At 38.5% G+C, this 23,327-nt stretch overlaps 1 protein-coding gene across 9 annotated transcripts in view; it reads left to right on the forward strand.

The window, feature by feature from the left end:
• The window catches only part of KANK1 (KN motif and ankyrin repeat domains 1), a 238,363-nt gene that overhangs the window by 75,517 nt on the left and 139,519 nt on the right, over positions 1–23,327 (forward strand). For 3 of the 9 annotated variants that reach the window (XM_031654160.1, XM_031654159.1, XM_031654158.1), the window contains exon 2: positions 4,385–4,510. The exons of 3 other annotated variants lie outside the window; for them this stretch is intronic. The gene's annotated coding sequence lies outside the window, so the exon portion shown is untranslated. Of the gene's footprint in view, positions 1–1,010; positions 4,511–23,327 lie in introns of those variants that run through there. 3 more of the 9 variants (XM_017949906.3, XM_031654157.1, XM_031654163.1) reach the window with 2 other exon arrangements.

Consider the following 23,327-nt stretch of genomic DNA (forward strand, 5'->3'; position numbering starts at 1 on the left):
TGATAAAAATATGCTGTCTTGAGCAACCAGCATATTACAGAGGCTCTGTGAATGCCTCTTAATCTAGAATTTCAGTACAAGCTGTACATAAAATATTTATACAGCACGGTGTGCTTCGCCCCTGACAAAAGCATGGGTTCAGATGTATGCTGTTACTATAGACGTCACTAAGGTATAAGCCACTGGAGTCCCTTTAATGTATTTATAATGTTAGCAGAGTAACTGCCATCAGGTTAAACTTGTAGTGACTGATAATGTAGCCTTGGCTCCTAGCCAAAAATATTTTTCTTGCTATCAGAATGACACTTAATAGTAAAGATGTCATAGAGGAAGGGGAAGAAGAGAATTTAGAGAAACTTAAAAGAATGGTTGCTGCAGAACCTAGTAACTGGGTTTGTGGCTGGCAGACAAATGGGAGTAGTCCCTGGAATTACTTCTAAGGAGGAAATTTTACTACAAACACAGCTGGGATTAATTCTGTTACCAAGTCTTTTTTAGGATCAATACAGAGCTTATTTGTAAAAATTAAAATCTAACTATCACTTTACTGTCTATGGATATCTGTTACATTTTCTCTGTAAAAGAGGAATGGAAATGCCTGCCTAGTAGGTTCATCATAAGGACAGAGAATACGGGACCTTATTAAGTCCTAAGTAGCAGCAATTTTGTTTTTGTTTTTAGGATGATTAATTCCACTCATGACTTAATACTTGCATGTTCTTGAATCTTCAAAATAGATTAGTGAAGTAGTCATGTTTCCATTTTAGAAATAAAATACACTGGGGAAACGAATTGTAATACACACATGACAAAGCTTATATATTAGTATCCTTCTATGTGAAGGATCCCTCAGTATTCTTATATAAAGATCCTTTCTGGCTCTAATATGCTTGAGTTGATTTTGTTCCTTGTAGGCAAAAGTTTTAATAAATACACTATTTTCTCTCCATTATCCAGGATATATAGATTAATATTAATATATAAATGTAAAAATCCATTGTATATTAATATATCAATCTATACATCCTTAATTAATATTCTGGATATATGAAATTAATATCCTGGATATATGAAAAGGTATTCCAGATCAATAAGATGAACACACTAGTAGAAAAATAGAGAACATGAACAAGAGTCTAAAAAGGTACAAAGTGTTCAGCCCCAAAGATATGCTAATCAAAATTTTAAAATTAAATCTATAGAATACAATTTTAAAAATAACATGACCCAGTGTTAGAGGGGGTGTGGAAGAGTGGGTATTGTTATGTGCCGCTGGGTCAAACATTGTGTAGGGCAAATTGTCAATATCAGATCCTCACATTTTCTATACATTTGACCTTGACCTTATCCCAGGCAAATACTTGATGGTATACTGAAGGATATCTTTCTCAGCATTAAATATATAATAAAAAATTGGAGGTGACTTAAGTACTTCAAGGGAATTTATTAAAATGGATTATTGAGCAGTCATTAAAAATGAAAGCATACAAGACTATTCAGTGATACAGAATTTCCATCAGAATAAGTGGGAAAAACAAGTTACCAGTAATACCATATGATTCACTTTCAGTGAAACTTATATGCACTTACACATTGTGTATTGTTTATATGTGTCATGCATACATATCAAAGTGGAAGGAGGTTCAACAAAGTGCTAATTATCCTCATGATTTTTATTTTTTTCTTTGATTTTTCTAAACTTAACAGTAAAGAACAAAACACTATTTTGAAGGAAGAAAAACTATTTTTTAATAATTCAGCATAAATTACATAGGTTACCCAAAGATAGTAATATGGTAGTTGATCCGAACCTGGACTTCTGTTCTGTTGATTTGACACATTTTGGTGTCTTTCCTTTTATGTTAAGTAACTATCATTTACCTACAGCAGAAGAAGAATGTAACTTAGCTTTTGAGACCTGATAACATATAGCTGTTGAATAGTTCTGTAAGATTTGTTAGGGAACCAAAACCAGGCATGTGAAGGTGGTGTTGGAAGAAAAAAGGCGGGAAGGGTTTGCAGTCAACTGTCAGTTATCTCTGCACATGGACAGGTGAGAAGCAAGGGAAGAAGAGTGAGCTTTGGGTATTTTGTTGAACTGTTAAGTTCAGGATTAGAAAATGACCACTACAAACCTTTTGGCTTGAGAGCCAAAGTTCTTGGCAGGGAAGAAGAGTGAGCTTGGGTATTTCATTGAGCTGTTAAGTTCAAGGTTAGAAAATGACCAGCACAAACCTTTTGGCTTGAGAGCCAAAGTTCTTGGCAGGCAGTCTCTGCTTGTTTCCGTTTGCCTTCCTCCTAGTTTCTCCTCAATGCCCTGAGTCAGCATCCTGTATCTGCCATTTTGAAAATTGCCTTAAGGGGTCATGCCTTCCTAATTGTTAAACCCAGTGACATTTTGTCCTCATCTGCAGCATTTGATGTGTTACTCAACTCTCTTTGGGCTTGTGTGCCTCTCCACCCTTGTAGTTGCTCTCCTGCCTCTGTAACCACTCAGTGTCTTCTTCCATGTCCCTTGACCCTTCACTGTGTCTTCTACTGATTCCCCTTAGAACCTTCATTTATCCCTGGAGCTTCAACCATCATCTTCTGGTGAAACTCTAGTGACCAGTCATCTTTCCCCACCATGCATCATCCTTGCTGCCATTGAGAGTTTAGTCTTAAAATGGTACTTGAAATTAGAACATGTTCAGTTTGTCACAAAATCTGACAGACATTAGTCATACTTAGAACTCTTATCTGGCTTCATGAGACAGCTGTCAGATTGTCTGCCAATGGTCTACCCATTGATAATGGAACCAGCTCCTTGTGTGACCCTCAAATAAAAATGAGGGAATTAATAAAAGACTCTTATCTTAAGGCACAAAGGCCTATGAATTTCAAAAAGCATTGACAGAATCGATCCAAAAAATATGTAGTTTGTAAAAACTCTAATACAATCCACACTGAAGTAAAAAGCTTAACTTGAAATAATCGGAATAGTCTTTGTCAGCTGGACAGCTCATCTCGGTAAACATGAAAGAGTAGACAATAATGTTAAGGCAGTGTGTGAGGGTTAAATTATTTGCAAGGTCAGCATTGGGCGGCTTTGGATTCAAACTGGGTCTTGACAGAGGGGATAAGAAAAGTCTAGGGGAACTGATGGGCACAAAGGCAGGGTGTAAGTGTGTGTTCTTGGGGAAATGATCAGACTAATCTGATTGAATAGAAGGCATTTATTGAAAATTAGAGGAAGATAAAGTAGTGATAGATAATGGAAGAACTAAAGGTCAACAGAGGAGTTTATATGTGATGGAAGAGAAAATCATTATCACTATGGATGTAGATGTAAGAAAATGTTAAGTTTGGAAGTTATGAGACCAGAGAACTTCAAAGCTTGTGGGATTCTGTAAGGTGGGATGGGAATAACCAATATTGTTCAGTACCTGCTGTGTGATCTGCAAGGCATAAGATCCCATTATTATTTTACAGCAGCCTTTGGAGTAGATGTGCTAGCTCCCGTTTTATTTTATGCATTGTAAGACTGAATTGTGAGCAGACATACTTGTCTAAGTTTTGCAGAGTGGCTGGATCAGGATTCATGTCCAGTGACATCTGACTTCAAAGCACAGTGAGGATGGAGAAGGTTGAGACCATTTCTTCATTTTATAGTCAAAGGGATGGGCCCAATCCTGTTCAAGGTTACAGAAATAGGATGAAAGCAATTTTTCTGTAAGAGAGTGGATAGGCTGTGATGTGCAGAGGGGCCAAGTTAGAGGCTCTTGTTATAAACAGATGGGGTATGCCAAGGAAGTTTGGTTTAGCAGTGTGATAGGAGTGAAAAAGAAGGGGTAGAGAGCAGCTGGACATTCGGGGAAAAGTGGTGGTGGACTGTTAGTGGAAGGTAACGATAAGAGGGATGACTTGAAAACAGTTCCAAGGTTTTAGTCCCAGGGAACTGCCGTTAACAGTTTTAGTAGAAAGGCCATGTGTTTGTTATGGAGTGGTCTGAGTAAGTATGACGGAGTTTAAAAAATATATAAAAATAGAGAGGTATGCGTGTGCCTTCTTATGTATGTACTACCAAACACACGGAGGGGGAGAACAGGACAGAAGGTGGAAAGCTGTGAGGGATCCAGCACTTTTCTTTGCAGTGGTGGTGAGTCACAAGAGCAAATAGCTAGCCTTTACCTAAAGCAAAAGCGGCTCTTTGCATGGTATCTTAGGCTCCCTTTTATTCTGGCCTGCCCCTGCACCCCCAGCAGGAAAGTGGCTTAACTGTACTTTGATTTCCAAAATGCATAGCTGTCTCTAATAATTGATTCCTCTCTCCTGTGGATCTCAAGCCTAAAAATGAGTATTGTTCTATTACATTTCCCTCAAAGAGATTTCTTTTTCCTTTCAGAATGATGGTCACTATACTGGATGGACTTCTGAACTAGTGAATTACTTTCATCTTTTGATCACACTAGGAAATTGTCCATGGAGTTGAAATATTTATTGTAGTAATTTCTGACCTTACATAATTAAGGTAACATATCATTTTTTTCTTTATAACTATCATGAAGTTGTCATGTTTGTCTCCTTTAACTTTGCTTTTTAGAGATACAAATCCATTCTCTAGTCTTTTATGCTCCAGTGATCTGTTCAGACTGCTCTTGATCTACGAATGTATGATTGTGGAAAAGACTTTTATAGGATGAAATATGAGCAAGCTGTTTTACTCTGAAGAATAAAAGTGAATTGTATTACTCTTCAGGTTAAATCAATAAATACCCCATTTTCATAAACACAATATGCATAGACTGGATACTACTAGGGAAACTTAATAGATCAAAAGGAGTATTAAGACTACTTGAAAAAAGTGGAGATATTCAAATATTAATATGTTGCTGACTTTATTCAATAAATAAAATCTAGAAAATAGAGTTTAAATCAAAATCTGTTACACTGTTTCTAGAGATAATCAGTGTTAAAATTGTACTATATTATCTTCCAAGTTTTTAGAATATGTGTTTCTGTTGTGTTAGCTTTCTCTATGTTTGCAACTTGAGTAACATTTATTGCATGTTTGTGCTGTGACAAGCTAAATACCAAGCATTTTATATATATTAATTTATTCTCATAACCCTTGAGGATAGTACTTTTATTATCCCCATTTATACACAGGACAATTGAGGCTCAGAGAAATTAGCCAGGCACAGTGGCTCACTCCTGTAATGCCAGCACTTTGGGAGGTCAAGGTAGGCAGATCACTTGAGGTCAGGAGTTCGAGACCAGCCTGGCCAACACGGCAAAACCCTGTCTCTAATAAAAATACAAAAATTAGCTGGGCATGGTGGCACACGCCTGTAATCCCAGCTACTAGAGAGGCTGAGGCAGGAGAATCACTTGAACCTGGGAGACAGAGGTTGCATTGTGCTGAGATCACACCACTGCACTCTAGCCAGGGTGACAGAGCTAGACTTGGTAAAAAAAAAAAAAAAAAAAAAAAGAGAGGAAGGAAGGAAATGACTTGCCCATGTTCACGTAGCTGGTAAACCCACCAGTTCAGAACTTAACCAATCAGATACCAAAGCCCATATCAATGGGCTTTTTTACATACTTCTTTTCCTTAATAAAATGCTTATTCCTTTTTTCTGCAGCATCATTTTAAATGACAGCATAGTGTTCAGATATATGGAAATGTAATGGTTTCTCTATCCCATCTCCTTTTATTAGACATTTATATTGTTTCTTGTTATTTACTTTTAGAAATAACATTGCAGTGAACATCTGTCATGCACATCTGTGATTATTTCCCTAGGATAAATTGCTACAAGTGGCATTGCTGAACACTGATAGAATGTAGCACTCAGGTCTTGATGTATTCTGTTAATTTACTCTGTTGATGTACTCTGTTTTCTCGAAAGGTCACAGCAGTTTATACTCTCAGTAGCAGTATATTGAAGTACCTGGTAACTTTCAGCTCTCAGCAGCATTGGTAGTTAGCTATTTGAAAAAAGAAAGGTATGTGTTTTTAAAAAACATTCTAGGTATTCCTGTTAACCCATATTATCTCTTGCCTCTAATGCTGTAGTAATCATGATCTCCTGACTGGTTTATTTCTATCTGGCACCCACTTTGCCACTAACAGAATTGGATAGGGTATAGACTCTAGAGTTAGATGCCTGGGTTCAAATCATGACTGTGCTCTGCCTCAATTTCCCCATAAGTAAAATGAAAATAGTAATAAAACTCTCTGGTAAAGTACTTTAGAACAGCGCCTGACTTTTGGTATGTGTTCAATAATTATTGGCTTACTGCTATTGTTTTCCAGAAGTCCCTGCCCATATGATTAAAAAAACGCAAGGTTGTACTTGTTTTTGAATGAATTAAGCTAAAAAGCTGACATTGAAGCATTGTTACCATTAACACTGTGACCAACCTGAAGATCACAAATTACCTTGCCTGACTCAGTTGATGCTGAGAGGTCAGGGATAGAGTAATAACAGGAATAACTAGAATGTTAAAGTGCTTTATATTAAGCTGCCAGTGCACTTCCACACACATTATCTCATTTGATCCTCACAACACAGCTGTGAAGGAGATGGAGCAGGTGTTATTAATCTCATCTTACAGAGGAGGAAATTGAGTTGGAGGATTAAGTGGCTTGCTCACTGAAGGTTGTGGAAATGGTCAGTGGCAGAGCTGAATGTGTACTCTGGGCCTTCTGACTGTAAATACTTAATCTTGATGCTTCTTAACATCATGATAAGCTAAGGAGGTGCAGATGTAGAAGCCCAGGTCTAGAGATTTGCTGGAAAAGAAGGAGCAAAAGAGGATGCCACTGGGAGGAGGCAGCAGAGTTGGGGTAAGGAAACTTAGATATACTAAAAGAGAGGGAGGTACCCAGTGGGGAGAGAGGTGGGGGCGGAGAAGGAGTCATAAAGAAAGGGGAAAACTTAGGGGGCCAGGACTTCTGTGACTACAGGATTGGCTGAATAGATCAGGGTGGAGGGCTTTGTCTTTGAGACAGAAGGGATGCCACCCCTGAGCCAGGAAGGAGGGAGGAGATGGAGCAGGTAGACACAGGTGATTTGAAATAGAAAGGAACATTAAGAGGGCTGACGGGTTATGGCCTGAATAAAGGAAGAAGAAAGTATTTATTTCTGGAGAGTAAAAGTGGTAGGTTTGGGGTTTTAGATTTGAGAAAGGGAAACCATTTAGAGTATCTGTTGTGGGAAATGGGCCAAGGAATTAGAAATGCCTGCCAAAGACCTCTGCTGTGCGCAGGAGGCAGGACCCAGATAAAAACGTCTGGGCTCCAAGTCGACAGATTCTGTGAACGCCTTAGGCATGCTGAGGATATTCTTGCCAGATGTATGTAACCATCTGAGGATGTTTCTTTGTGAGCTCAGTGCTAGACAGGCACAGGAGCAATATTAGGATGGAAATATTTCTTAATTGCTTGAGGAGTGAGGAAAAAAACGGCACTCTGCAATAACCCTCTTGTTTCCAAATACCAAAGCAGCTGTCAGGCTGTGCTCTTGTCTGGGTACCTTTTACTCAGGAGTGAAGTGCCACAGTGATGATATTTATGGTTGCTTCTGACGGGGTACATGGTTTTTTAATTAGTGAAGACCTAGTAGCAATAGTTTTGTTTTGTGTTCTAATAGCCTTTGTTATTACAGTCAGGGAGATGAAGTGAGGAGATGGTAGATGTAGATGCTTTCCTAATCTGCAAAATGAGGAGTTGGACTAGGCAGATGCCCCCCAAAGTCCCTTTCTAACATTAACATTTTCTCATCCAACTCCGGTCTACACTGCCTCCTCTCCATCTCCTCCTTTACCATACAGTTTAGTATGTCTCAAGTTTTATTTTATGGTGCTTTATATATATATATATATATATTTTTTTTTTTTTTTTGCTTACAGACTTCATGCATTATTAAAAGCAGTATATAGTGACTAGAAAAATGAAAGATGTATCGATAAATAAAAAACCTGTTAAAAATGTGTAACTTTACCACCATTAAATAACCACTGTTTGTATTCTTCCAGAGATTTTTTTTTTAGGTGTATATGCCTAAATACGATTCTTAAATACAGAAACGTACCCTGCTTTTCTCAGTTGAAAATTATAAACCTCTCTCCTTATCAGTAGTCACTGCTGTGTAATTATTAAAGGTTGATGAATATTCTGCTTCAGGAATGTATTTTATCAAATCTCACTTTGGACATGTACGTTAATGTACATCCTTCTAACTATATTTGTGAGACTGCTCTTAATTATTTCCTTATAAGATTAGGAAAGAGGTTTAATGTATAATACATACTGCCTGGAAGACTGAACCAATGTACAATTCCATCACCAGTGTGCGAGAGATCTCTTCTCCCACACCCTTCTTAACATTGGATAGTGCAGTTTAAAACAAACAAACAAAAAAATCTTAACAGTTTTATAGATAGAGGAACATCTCTTCATATGCCATTTATATTCCTTTGTGATTTTTCTGTTCATATCCTTTGCCCATTTCTCCAGAGGGGTATTTGCTATTTTTGTTACTGACTTGCAACAATAAGATTTTAAAGATGTAAATTTTTAAAAATGTCTTTTATTATAAAAGTATGTTCATTGTTTTGATCATTTCTTCCAATTTTTATACTGCTTTTAAATGTATATATTTAAATTTAGGTTGTCAAATCTTTTCCTTTACGGTTTCCATATAGGCTAACTAGGACGTAAGAATGCCTTGGTATTTGTTGCCCACTGTCAGTTCTTCACATAGCAGAGTAATCTCTTTCAAGTGTGATCACATCTTGGCATACCCCTGCCTGAGCTCGTCATGGCATTCTTGTTACCATGGCCTGCAGGGCCTGGCATGATATTGCTTTGCCTGCTGTAAAGCCCCACCTATTGTCACTCACCCTTGAACACTGTGTTCCAGCCCCACTGGTCTCTTCTCAGTCCAGGGAATATGCCAGCCTCCTTCCTGTCCCTGAGATTCTGCAGGTGCAGTTTCTTTGCTTGGAAAATGTAGGCATGCATGTGTGTGCATTTCTCAGTATGCAATTTTTTATTTATATATTTACTTATTTTTGAGATGCAGTCTCATTCTCTTGCCCAGGCTCAAGTTCTGTGGTGCGATCTCGGCTCACTGTGCAACCTTTGCCTCCTGGGTTCAAGCGATTCTCCTGCCTCAGCCTACCAAGTAGCTGGGATTACAAGTGCCCACTATCATGCCCAGCTAATTTTTATATTTTTATTAGAGTCGGGGTTTCATCGCATTAGCCAGGCTGATCTCAAACTCCTGACCTCAGGTGATCCGCCCACCTCAGCCTCCCAAAGTGCTAGGATTATAGAAGTGAGCCACTGTGCCCAGCCATAGTTATTATTTCTTACTAACTTACTCTTTTCCTGTTTCCCCCTCTAGCCTGTAACTCCATGGGGGCAAGGACCTTGTCTGTATTGTCCACAGCAAGATCTCTCTAGTACTTAACATATAGTATTTGTAGGAGATTGGTCAGGGTGGGAGAAATTGTAGGAAAAGATGCAAACCTAAGGCAGCCAAATTCTCTTACCCGGAGCCTGAGAGCAAAGGTTAGATAACAAGGGGATGTAAAGGAATTGATCTAGAGAAGTTACTTAGGCCTTGGAGGCTGGCCTTTAATCATCTGTGTGCAGGACTGCTCTCTGGGCCGGGGCGTGCCTGGGGAGAGCTGTGGAAACCTGGGGGAGGGGAACCATGTTAATTACCCACAAGTATGTTGACTCAAAGCCTTTGTCATTAAATCTGTACTGAATAAATGCCCTCAGTGCTGGCTTGTCAGGGTCACAGCTGCTAGGACTCTTTCTGTGAGCAGCCCGGTCCCCTAGCCCTCTCTTTCACTGGATACTTGTGTCTGAGTACGTTTTTTCATCCATCGCTTGGCCAGGATCTGCCGGTCAGACCTGGCAAGTATTTATAGAAGAAGTGAATCAATATTACATCTCTAACCACAAGATTCACAGACATTTACCTATATTTACCTTATTGTAGTTTTATGGTTTCATTTCACATTTTAAAATATTTTATCTGTATGAAATTTAGTTTGAAATGTGATTTGAGATAGGAATTAAAATTCATTTCTTTCCCAAATGAATAGCACCTGCAATTTTTGTGGTTCCTGTTTTTAGAGAGTCTTACTCAAATTATAGTCCTTAAGCACTATTATATTGTTTTTTGTTTCTTTTGTTTGCTTTTCTCTCCTTGGGTAGTCCTTTGTGCAAAACGTAAATGCAGAAACTGTTCATTGACTTGAGCCAAATTCCTCATGAGCATGCTGGCTCAATACCAAGAAAGATGATCTTGGGGTCACTCACCATAGCCTACCTTCTAAGAGGAAAGAAGACACAGTGTGACTGACTTAGGGATTTGTACTATTTGCTCAATATCTAATGCTAGTAGACAATCTTGTTTTAGATTATTCTGGCTGCCATTTTTTTTTAAACCATTGAAACCTGGAAATTTGAACATTCCAGTGACTACTTTTCCTAACTGCCTCTTATCTCTAGATGTGGAATAAAAATTCTTTGGCAGACCACGTGTTCCAGTTTTTGGTTTGGAAAATACTGGTCATTATTCTTTTCCTTATTTTAACTCTTTGAAAATTAAGATTAATGGCAAAAGTCACATGTGCCCATTGTCACGTATTCAAACATTTATAGAGACAAAAAAAGGATTCTTGTATCCCACTTTTTGATCCTATTCCTAGTATAACCACTGCTAAATTTATTGTATATCCTTCCAGACATTTTTTATGCTTAGTGGATTTATTAGATCTTTACGCACATCCCCCCCCCACCATATACTTGCATGTTTTTTTTGACTAATGTCATAAACTTTGTTATACACCTCAGTGTTTTATACATTAGAGGTTGGAAGAGGAGAGACAGGGAATCTGAACTCTCCAGATTTTTATATTTGGTTTTAAAGGACTTTTCCTCGTTTAAAGTGTCATTATTAAAAATTATTAATTTTTTTAAAATTCTAGACACAAGCCTTTGTTTTTTGGCTGGTCGCAAAAAAACCAGAGTAACTTAGAGAAGTTGCCCATTGATGTTTTCATAGGGCTTTAAACACAAAGACCTGATTTGTTTGTGTAAATCATTGGGTGTGATCTTCCAGAGGGCAGGGGCTTGGGCACATTCAGAAACATGATATAATCTGATAATGATGATTTCCTTCCCACTACAGAGGAAGAAATGGAGACTCAAAAGGGACAGAAGTGAATTCTTCTAAATTTATGAAAATGAACACTTAGCTAAAATGTGTTCACTGGGTTATGACTGGAATTCTAGGGAATGGGATGGCAGGTGGGGTGCTATCAGTTTATAAAATTTTTTATAACCTTGTCTCTTATTTCTGCTTCCCCCGCACCGCCATGAGAACCCAAGATAAATTTGGAGTGAGTGAGGGTAGAGAGCAAAGTGACTCCCTGGGCTGTGCCCTTCACACTGGCTTTAGAAAGCATGCTGCTGACTGCCCTGGGGTCTGACTCTATGGCGCTGCACTCGAGAGAGAACTGTAAGGTCTGCTGTAAGTGATGGGGGCTGTGGACTGATGCAGAATTGCACTTGTTGGGGGTTTTCACAGTACCCACCTTATTATACTAGAGAGGCAAGTTTCATTGCTTAAGGGGACAATTTATGGCAATAGGCTTATCTCCTTGTTTTAGCTCTTTATGTTTTTCTGCCTTTAATAAAATGTGAAATCACAAAGCAATTAAATAGTAGTGTAGTTTTCAGGCAGGAGGTGGAAAAAGGCTAACTAGGGGGAAAAGGCCAACATGATTGACAGAGGCTGGCTGGAGATTTAAGACATTGAGAATAACTCGTCCTTCAAAACTTTCTTCACTTTCTGGTGAGAATTATGGGACAAATCATATACCAGAAGGATGGATGATTAAAAATGTAGGAGTTATGATTTCTTTTTGACTTTGTAAGTCTCTAAATCCTCCACCTTAACATAGAGTTCTCATTTCAAAATGGGAACCAGCCCTGCCAGAGACTAAAGTGAGCCAGAAACACTCTAAAGTCTTAAATAGTTAATAAGTGTGAGATTGTTTATATTTTGTAAAATGTCTTAAGATACAATGAAATGAAGTAGAGAATCCCTGAGTGTTTTTTTGATTTCCTAAACTCTGATCCACAATTATAGATGTTTTGGAATGTTCAAAAATATTGAATGTGATTTCAATTGTGTCTAGAATTTTTAAAAAATTAATAATTTTTAATAATGACACTTTAAATGAGGAAAAGACTTTTAAAACCAAATATAAAAATCTGGAGAGTTCAGATTCCCTGTCTCTCCTCTTCCAACCTCTAATATATAAAACAAATCCTTTCGGATTCAGCCATTCTGTATTGATAATGGCTTATTTATCTATTACAGTCAGAGGAATTAAACAATAAAGATATATAGATACTTTGACATCTTTTGTTACTATAGAAACAGTTTGATTTTAAGAATTTTTATTCAGCAGAACGCAGATTCAAAAAGAATTTTTAGAAAAGTTGCCTTTTAATTTAAATTTATTGTTTTGTCCTAATAATCACATTGAAATAGCCAAAACAAATAGTTTAAATTAAAATGCAATGATGGCCTGGCATGGTGGCACATGACTGTAGTCCCAGCTACTCAGAAGGCTAAGGCCAGCAGATTGCTTGAGCCCAGGAGTTCAAGACCAGCTGGGGCAACATAGTGAGACCCTGTCTCTATTTTTAAAATGTGGTGATTGATACCTGTTGAGAGAAGGGTTAACTGGAAGTTATTCACATGGCCCAGAAAGTGGCTAAAAGGACAGTGCCTTTTCTGGTGTGAATTTCTCTTGCTGTGAAAGCACTCTGAAGGGGAGACCTAATGCCATTGCAGGAGCACCTCAGCTCCAAACTTGAGCATTGCAAATAGAACAAGAACCCGAGGAAAAGCTTGCAAAATGAGCCTGCTGTGATTTAGGGTGTGCTTTTGGACAGTTATTCATAAGAATTTTCTTTTTTCTTTTTCTTTTTTTTTTGTAAGACAGGGTCTCACTCTGTTGCCCAGGCTAGAGAGCAGTGGCATGATCATAGCTTACTGAAGCCTCAAATTCCTGGGCTCAAGTGATCCTCCCACCTCAGTCTCCTGAGTAGCTGGGACTACAGGAATGCACCACCACATCTGGCTAATTTATTTTTTGTAGAGGTGAAGTCTTGCTTTGTTGCCTGGGTTGGTCTCAAACTCCTGGTCTCAGGTGATCCTCCTGCATGGGCCTCCCAAAGTACTGGGATTATAGGCATGAGCCACTGCACCCAGGCTCATGAGAAGATTTATGATGATAGATAGAAGAATTGTTAATTTCCACAGCTTAACAAAGGACAACAAATAACTTTCACAGTTTGAGCATCCCCTATTCCAAATGCTTGGGACTAGAAGTATTATGGACTTTGGACTTTTTTGAATTTGGGAATATTTGCATATACATAATGAAATTTCTTGGGGATGGGACACAAGTCTAAATACAGAGTTCGTTTATGTTTCATATACACCTTAGATACAAAGCCTGAAGGTAACTTTATACAATATTTTTAATAATTTTGTGCATGAAATAAAGTTTTGACCGCATTTTGACTGTAACCTGTCACATGAGGCGAGGTGTGACATTTCCACTTTTGGTGTCATGTTAGCATTCAAAAAGTGTTGGATTTTGGAGCATTTCTATTTCAGATTTTTGCATTAAGGACGTTCAACTTGTATACCAAGTTAGTAAATATTTTTTTAGTTCCTACCCACATCCCTGTGTATGGGCTCTAGAAGCAGCCATGGTTTAGTTTCCTCACCTGTAAGGGAGGGTGTGGAACTTCTTTTAATGTACATCACTGTAGGTTAAGTTCAGATAGAGAAAAGACTAAAGGCTACCAAGTCTGGCTGTCCTCTGAGCCCCTATGCTAAGCTAAACTAGGCTTTTGTTTCTGGCAGTGGATCATTTTGCTGTCACGGAGCCAGTGATTATTTACCATCCCTGGTTTTGAGTAGGTTTCCTTTTCCCCTGGCAATAGCTCTTTATTTAGAATGTTCCACGGAGAGGCAACGGGTTTCAGAAGATGCCCGTTTACAGTGGTACTACTGTCTCGTTACGCCATCATTACTTTACCAATTCCCCTTGGTATTTTGGTCTTACCTATGCATTATTTTTTTAACTTTTATTTATTATTAATGAGATGAAATTTACGTAATATAACAATAGGCAGTTTAATCATTGACAATTCAGACATACTTAGTACATTCGTAATATTGTATAGCTGCCATCTCTCTCTAGTTCCAAAACATTTTTTTCACTACAAAAGAAAACCCTCTAATCAGTAATCAGTGACACACTGTTCTCTCCTCTCTCTCATCCCTGATAATCATTCATCTGCTTTCAGTCTCTATGAATTTACAATTCTAGATACCACATGTAAAATAAATGTAAAATAAATGTTCTCGTTTATTATAAATGTGACCTTTTGTGTCTGGCCTCTTTCACTTAGTAAATTCATCCATGTTGTAATGTCTCAGCCATTTTATGGCTGAATAGTCCATGGTATGGATATATCATAGTTTGTTTATCAATTCATCTGTTGATAGACTTTTGATTTTTTTCCCCACCTTTTGATTCTTATGAATAAGGCTACTGTGAACGTGGGTGTACAAGTACTTGAGTCCCTGTTTTCAGTTACTTCAGGTTCATACTTAGAGGTGTAATTGCTGGGTCATATGGGAATTCTATGTAACCTTTTTGCAAAACTGTTTTCCATAGGGCCAAACCATTTCTAGTCCCACCAATAATGTACAAGGTTCCAATTTTTCCACATCTTTGCAAACACTTATTTTCCTTTTTAAAAAAATTACAGTCATCCTTGTGGACATAAAGTAGTATTTTATCATGGTTTTGATTTATATTTTCCTAATGATTAATGGTATTTATCTTTCCATGTGCACATTGGCCATTTGCATATCTTCTTTGGAGACATGTCTGTTCAAGTCCTTTGCCCATTTAAAAATTGTTATTTGTTGTTGACTTGTAAGAGTGCTTTATATATTCTGGATACTAGACCCTTAATAGATACATGATTTGCACACAACTTTTCTCATTTTTAAGGTTTTTTTTTTTTTTTTTAATTTTTTGATTTTTATTTTTGAAACAGAGTCTTGCTCTGTTGCCCAGGCTGGAGTACAGTGGCAAGATCTTGGCTCACTGCAACCTCTGCCTCCTGAGTTCAAGTGATTTTCCTACCTCAGCCTCCCGGATTGCTGGGATTACAGGCATGCATCACCACGCCCGGCTAATTTTTTTGTATTTTTAGTAGAGACAGAGTTTCACCATGTTGGCCAGGCGATCTCAAACCCCTGACTTTGGGTGATCCACCCACCTCAGCCTCCCAAAGTACTGGGATTACGTGAGCCACCGCACCTGGCCTCCGTATGTTTTCTTCTAAGAAGTTATGGTTTTATTTTTTATACTTAGGTTGTTAATTCATTTTGAGTTAATTTTCTATATGGTATTTTCTATATGGTAGGGGCCCAACTTTGTTCTTTTGTATGTAGATATCCAGTTTTCCCAGCACCATTTGCTGAAGAGACTATATTTCCCCATTTGAATGGTCTTTGTACCCTTGTTAAAAATCTGTTGGCCATATATGTGAGATTTTATTTCTGGACTCTTTATTAGTCCATACGTCTATCCCTATACTAGTACCACACCGTTTTTGATTACTGTAGCTTTGTGGTAAGTTTTGAAATTGAGAAGTGAGGGTTCTTCACTTTTTTCTTCTTGTTTTTTTTAGTGTTGTTTGGCTATTTGGATCCCTTTCAGCTTCATATGAATTTAAGGATCTCTTTTTTCATTTCTGCAAAAGGCTGTTGGATTTTTGATAAGCAGTACATTGAATCTGCAGATGATTTGGAGTAATACTGTCATCTTAACAATATTAAGACTTCGAATCCGTGAATGTAGGATGTATTTCCATTTATTTCGATCTTATTCTTCAGCAGTGTCTTGTAATTTCCAGTGTGTAAGTCTTTTGCCTCCTGTGTTAAATTTGTTCCTAGGTTGCTTGTTTGTTTGTTTGTTTTTGGAGACAGAGCCTCATTCTGTTGCCCAGGCTGGAGTGCAGTGGCGCAACCTTGGCTCACTGCAACCTCCACCTCCCGGGTTCAAGCGATTATCGTGCCTCAGCCTCCTGAGTAGCTGAGATTACAGGGTCACACCACCACACCCGGCTAATTTTTTGTATTTTTAGTAGAGACAGTCTCGCCATGTTGGCCAGACTGGTCTCAGACTCCTGACCTCAGGTGATCTGCCCGCCTTGGTCTCCCAAAGTGCAAGGATTACGGGTGTGAGCCACCATGCCTGGCCATCCTTAGGTATTTTATTCTTTATATGCAATTATAAATATAATTGTTTTCCTAATTTCCTTTATGAATGATTTGTTTTTATTCGTTTTTTTTGGTGGGGGACGGAGTTTCACTCTTGTCACCTAGGCTGGAGTGCAATGGCGTGATCTTGGCTCCGCCTCCTGGGTTCAAGCGATTCTCCTGCCTCAGCCTCCCGAGTAGCTGGGATTACATGCGTGTGCCACCATGCCTGACTAATTTTGTGTTATTAGTAGAGACGGGGTTTTTCCATGTTGGTCAGGCTGGTCTCAAACTCCTGACCTCAGGTGATCCACCCATTTCGGCCTCCCAGAGTGCTGGGATTATAGTTGTGAGCCACCATGCCCGGCAAGAAATAATATTTTTGTTTTTTAAAAAATGTTCTCTAGTGGTTATTTTAAAATTCAAGGTAAGAACCCCACTATTCCTCCAAATGTTCCTTAGAGTGGTCCCTGTTAAGTTTGATATACATCCTTCTACATACTTTCCATGCATTTATATACAAACATACTTTCTTACTATGAATAAAATCATATAATTTGTCTTACATTTTAACTTATTATTTTACATGATTATAGATTGTGTCTTTCTCTGTGAGTGTACTTATTTCTCTTAAGTGCTGCAGAGTAACCCATCATACTGATGTGCAACCTAGCTGACCCTTGAACAACATGGGTCCACTTAAGGGTCCACTTATATGCAGGTCCACTTAAATGCAGGTCCACATGTAGGTCTACTTTTATGCAGATATTTTCAACCCAACATGGATTGAAAATAAAGCATTTGAGGGATGCGCAACTTGCATAAAGAGAGAATTGATTTTTCATATATGCAGGTTCTTCAGGGCTGGCTATAGAACTTCAGTATGTGAGGATTTGGGTATTTGCAGGCAGTCATGGAACCAGTCCTCGTATATCAAGGGATGACTGTACTTTGCTTAAGGCTTTATTTTAATGATCATTTAGTGTGTTTTTGGTGTTTTATAATATAAATAATGCAACAGTTAACAATTTTGTACCCAAATGAGCATATACCCGTGTACGTCTTTAAGGTAATAAGAATTGCTGAGGAAAAAAAATGCACATAATTACCTTAAAATTTTTTTTAAAGTTTTGTGTTATACATAACATATAATTTGCCATCTTAACTGTTTTTTTAATTGTACAACTCAGTAATGTTATTTACATTCACATTATTGTGCAACCAGTCTCTAAAACTTTTTTTCATCTTTCTTTTTTTTTTTTTTTTGAGACGGAGTCTGGCTCTGTCGCCCAGGCTGGAGTGCAGTGGCGCGATCTCGGCTCACTGCAAGCTCCGCCTCCTGGGTTCCCGCCGTTCTCCTGGCTCAGCCTCCCGAGTAGCTGGGACTAGAGGCGCCCACAACCGCGCCCGGCTAATTTTTTGTATTTTTAGTAGAGACGGGATTTCACCGTGGTCTCGATCTCCTGACCTTGTGATCCGCCCGCCTCGGCCTCCCAAAGTGCTGGGATTACAGGCGTGAGTCACCACGCCCGGCCTTTTTTTCATCTTTCAAAACAAAGCGCTATATCTATTATACAACAACTCCCCACTCCCCTCTTCCCCTGGCGGCCATTCTACTTTCTGTCTCTGTAATTTTGACCATTCTGGGTACCTCATAAGTGGAATCACACAATGTCTTTTTGTGACTGGCTTATTTTACCTAGTGTAATGTCCTCAAGGCTCATATATGTTGTAACGTGTCTGAATTTCATTCCTTTCTAAGGCTGAATAATATTCCATTGTTGCATGTTGTACTTTTTAATGGACAGGAAAATATATTTTTTCCTTTTTTTTTTTTAAGTGCCTGTTTATATCATTGTAGATGCTATTCACTGTTATCTAAGAGCATCACATTGAGTAATTAAATACTTGGAAAGAAAGAAGAAAAAGAAGAGTATGTCTGACTCTTTTCATTCCCATACAATGTGGTAACATACGTAATAACCTAAATAGAATATAAATAAATAAAAAGAAGTCCTTTTAGGTATGTGTATGGGCTATATAAACAGGTATTTGTAAATGCATTGTGGATCCAACTTCATATTATTAGGTGAGGAAACAACTAGTAGCACATATATGTTTCTTGGGCTTGTACTCTTGCCCTCTGTTCACCTCATCTGACTCCCAACATATCTTTCATTATCCCTCTACCTATTGCTGGCAGTCATTTTTAAGTAGCTTTGGATTTTATGCCAAAAGATCTTCTGCTTGTTGACAGATTCTGTGAACACCCGGTGTTCTCTTCTTTTGCACTATCCAAGAAAGATGAGTTTGGGAATTTACTAACACATTCTAAAGTTAAATACTTTTTGTTATGGGATAACTGAAAAGTTTAGCTACACTCCAAAAGGCAGCCCATCTTCATTTTTCAGGGGGGTCACTATGATGTTCTGTCTTTCTGAGTCTCGTGTCTTGTACCTTTCTGTGCTCTTTCGCAATTAACTAAAGCAGAGGGAGATACTTTTGTAAAATGCCCAAAGAAAAGAAAGCCAGATGGAAGTGAGGAGTAAGAGTAACCACAGGTGCTTTCCTCTTCCATCAGTCTTTAAAAACTTTTTATTTTGAAGTAACGTTAGATTTAGAGAAATGTTGCAAAGGTAGTACGGAGCTCATGTACACTTCACTCAGTTTCTCCTAATGTTAACATCTTACATAACCATATTGTGTAAGATATTAATTATATCGTTAATATAATTATCAAAATTGGGAATTTAAATTGGTCTAATACTTCCAGCTAAACAACAGACCTTACTAGCTTTCTATCCAGTTTTCCACTATCCTTTTTTTCTGTTCCATGAGCCAATCCAAGATCCACATTGTATTGAGTTGTTCTGACTCCTTAAACTATCAGTTTGTGATAGTTCCTTGTCATTCCTTGTCAGTTGTTTCTGGTCAGTTATCTTGTGGAATGACTCTAGATTTGGGGCTGTCTGATGTTTTCTAATGTTTACTTTTAGGTTATGCTTTTTTTTTTTTTTTTGAAAGAATACCACAAAAGCAATGATGTATCTTTTTTATTATCTCATAACAGAGGTTACTTAATGTCAGTTTCCCTTATTGCTAGTGCCATTAGTGTGGACTCATCATGGACAGTTACTTCATTCTGTGGGTTATATCCCAATATTATCATCATTATTTTGTTGTTTAAATTATTCTAGCTTTGGCCACTGGGAGCTCCTTCAAGCTGACTCTGATGTCCTTTTGATGTGCTTCCATCTTTTTTCAAGTACTTTCTCACTTTATGGCATCCTCTGATGCTCCAGGCTAATCTTGTATTTTCCTTGCCCTACTTTTGGAATCAATCACTTCTCTAAGGAGCCTGGGTCCTTTTATTGGACAATGGTGTTTAGAAACCAGTATCTGGGTACCAGACAGGCACATTGCAACTGGGGTGGCATTGCTTTTGTCTTCCATGAGTTTTATGGTAAGCTCTTTCCTGTGAACATGGTTGTACCAGGTCTGAAACTCATTTTTGACACTTCTAGGTAGTCAGTCACTTTGATGTAAAGTCATTTGGATCACTTAATGTTGAGTTGTTAAAATCAATGCACATACCCTATAGAAAAATGGGTACTTTGATTATCAATGGAATAGATTAACTTTTTGTGGAAAAATGCTTTTACATTGACAGGCTAGCATTAGCATCCAGATGTTTTTGACATACCTTCAATAACTTCCTGGGTTTTTTACTCTCATTTTTAGCCCATTACATTTTTTAAAAAATTTGTGTATATATATATTTTTGAGATGAAGTCTTGCTCTGTCACCAGGCTGGAGTCCAGTGGTGTGGTCTTGGCTCACTGCAACCTCCCCCTCCTGGGTTCAAGCAATTCTTCTGCCTCAGTCTCCCAAGTAGCTGGGACTACAGGTGGGCACCACCATGCCCTGCTAATTTTTGTATTGTTAGTAGAGACGGGATTTCACCATGTTGGCCAGGATGGTCTCAATCTCTTGACCTCGTGATCAGCCCGCCTTGGCCTCCCAAAGTGCTGGGATTACCCAGGTGTGAGCTACCGCGCCTGGCCCCTATTCCATATTTTAATGAGAATATCTTTTGGTTAGTTATACAGGTAAATACCTGATTTACAATGTCTAAGTACAGATTCATCATCCTATAATAAAGTAACTCTTTTTGCATAAACTTTTGATAAGTTATTTTTGTCCTTATAATTTGATGTGTGAAGTCTTTACAGTCAGAGGACATTGACAAAATATTTAAGATTGAAAGCCTGTTCTCCTTGATGATTCAGTGATTCAGTAGAACTTCTTTTGACTGCTGTTTTTAGTTCTTGCAAGATAGATCTTGTTTAGATGAGATTCCAGCATGACTCCTTTATAATTTTTCATATTTCTGCTATTACGTCTCAACTCTTGAACAGTTATTTCTGTGAATACCAAACATGCAGTCAAGGGACATTCTACATGTGGCTGATGGGGTTATCATAGTTACAAAACATATTTATCCACAGTGATAATTATCTTCTTAAGCATTTTGTTCTATCTCAGAACTCATCTGTGGGCCTTACCACCTGTTTCTTATATATGGGTAAAGAGTCTCTTATTCTCTTTCAGAATATAGATCTAAGAGTAGATTTATATCAGGATTTAAAAGATGAATCTTTTTCAAGGATGTTTTTCCTCTGGACCATGGCATTTTGTAAGAAATTTCCCTATTCATCCCATCCCTGGTGCACATTAATTTGGAGGTGATGTTAAATGTGTCAGTGTGGCACAAATCTCAACTGGCAAATACAGCCTAGTATTGAATTGTGTGCAGTTCAGAAACATGGCTGGCTGACTCTGACCCTGAATGTGTAAATTATCTTTGCAGCAATAAGAGAACTTGAAGTAGCTTTGATACTCAGCCAGAAGAATTTACTAAGAGCAGTTTGTGTGTCTTCCACCTAATGTAAAGGTGAATAATGTAAGTCATATTCTTGGTGCCTTTAGACCTAGTTATGTAGAGAGACGTCACATTGACATTGAGTAATTCTTACTCTTAACAGTACCTTAACTCTAAAATCATCATTTTCTTTACCTTTCCCTACTTCTAGAACAGCAAAATAGTTTACTTCGATTCTATTATTAATTAATAAGTGTACTGGTTTGAATTTTTCTCTTCTAAAAAATGTAGGCCAGGCATGGTGGCTCACACCTGTAATCCCAGGACTTTGGGAGGTCGAGGTGGGTGGATCACCTGAGGTCAGGAGTCTGAGACCAGTCTGACCAATGTGGCGAAACCCTGGCTCTACTAAAAATACAAAAATTAGCTGGGCGTGTTGGTATGCACCTGTAGTCCCAGCTACTCTGGAGGCTAAGGCATGAGAATCACTTGAACCTGGGAGGCAGAGGTTGTAGTAAGCCAAGATCACACCACTGCATTCCAGCCTGGGTGACAGAACAAGTCTGTCTCAAAAAAAAAAAAAAGGTAAAATTATTTTGGCCTTACCATGCTTGGTTTCTTTGTCTTTGTTTTTTCATTAACTTTATGTTTGAGGAGGAGAATGGAGTGTCAGTGATTTCAGCAAAAAGGTTTCCCATCCTGTGGAATTTTGACTTTGGGGTACCAGTTCATAAATAAATTAGTGTCTAAGATTAATGTTACAGCTGATATTCAAAGTACCAAATATGTTATTGTTCTGATTATTATGGTCCTTAAATTTGTATTTTTCCTGGAGACATATGTGGTAAACAATAATGATGACTCTAATAATGACCATTTATTGAACGAGCACTGTGTAGCAGACGTTGTACTGGTGACATGATTTGGCTCTGTGTCCCTACCCAAATCTCATCTCAAATTGTAATCCCCACATGTTGAGGGAGGGACCTGGTGGGAGGTGATTAGATCATGAGGATGGTTTACCCCATGCTGTCCTCTTGATAGTGAGGGAGTCCTCATGAGATCTAATGGTTTAAAAGTGTTTGGCAGTTTCCCCCTTGCACCCGCGTCTCTCTCTGTCTCTCCTGCTGTCATGTGAAGAAGAGGTCCTTGCCTCCCCTTGGCCTTCCACCATGATTATACATGATTATAAGTTTCCTGGCTGGGTGCAGTGGCTCACGCTTATAATCCCAGCACTTTGGGAGGCCAAGGCAGGCAGATCACTTGAGGTCAGGAGTTCAAGACCAGTCTGGCCAACATGACGAAACCTGTCTCTACTAAAAAAATAACAATTAGCCGGGCAGGTGGCGCACACCTGTAATCTCAGCTATTCGGGAAGCTGAGGCAGGAGAATCAAATTGAACCTGACAAATGAAGGTGGTAGTGAGCCAAGATTGTGCCACTGCACTTTAGCCTGGGTGGCAGCAAGACTCTGTCTCAAAACATAATGATAATAGTAAGTTTCTTGAGGCTTCCCTAGCCATGCAGAACTGTGAGTCAATTAAACCTTTTTTCTTCATAAATTGCCCAGTCTCAGGTAGTTCTTTATAGCAGTGTGAAAATGGACTAATGCAATTGGGCAGTGTCTGACAGTTTGCAAGTACCATCTCATTTGTTTTTAATAGAAACCTCCAGCCAGGAGTGGTGGTTCACGCCTGTAATCCCAGCTCTTTGGGAGGCTGGGGCAGGCAGATCACATGGTCAGGAGTTCGAGACCAGCCTGACCAACATGATAAAACCCTGTATCTACTAAAAATAGAAAAATTAGCTGGGCGTGGTGGTGTGCACCTGTAATCCCAGCTACTGAGGAGACTGAGGCAGGAGAATCACTTGAACCCGGGAGGCAGAGGTTGCAGTGAGCTGAGATTGTGCCACTGCACTCCAGCCTGGGCGACAAAGTAAGACTGTCTCAAAAAAAAAAAAAAAAAAAAAAAAAAAAGGAAACCCCCTAATGCTAGCCATGAGGCAAGATAATCACTCTCAGATAGTAAAGCATGTGCTTAACTGTATGTTAAGTTCTGAATTCACAC

The sequence above is a fragment of the Papio anubis genome, chromosome 13 (assembly GCF_008728515.1).
Source record: "Papio anubis isolate 15944 chromosome 13, Panubis1.0, whole genome shotgun sequence".
Lineage (NCBI taxonomy): Eukaryota > Metazoa > Chordata > Mammalia > Primates > Cercopithecidae > Papio > Papio anubis.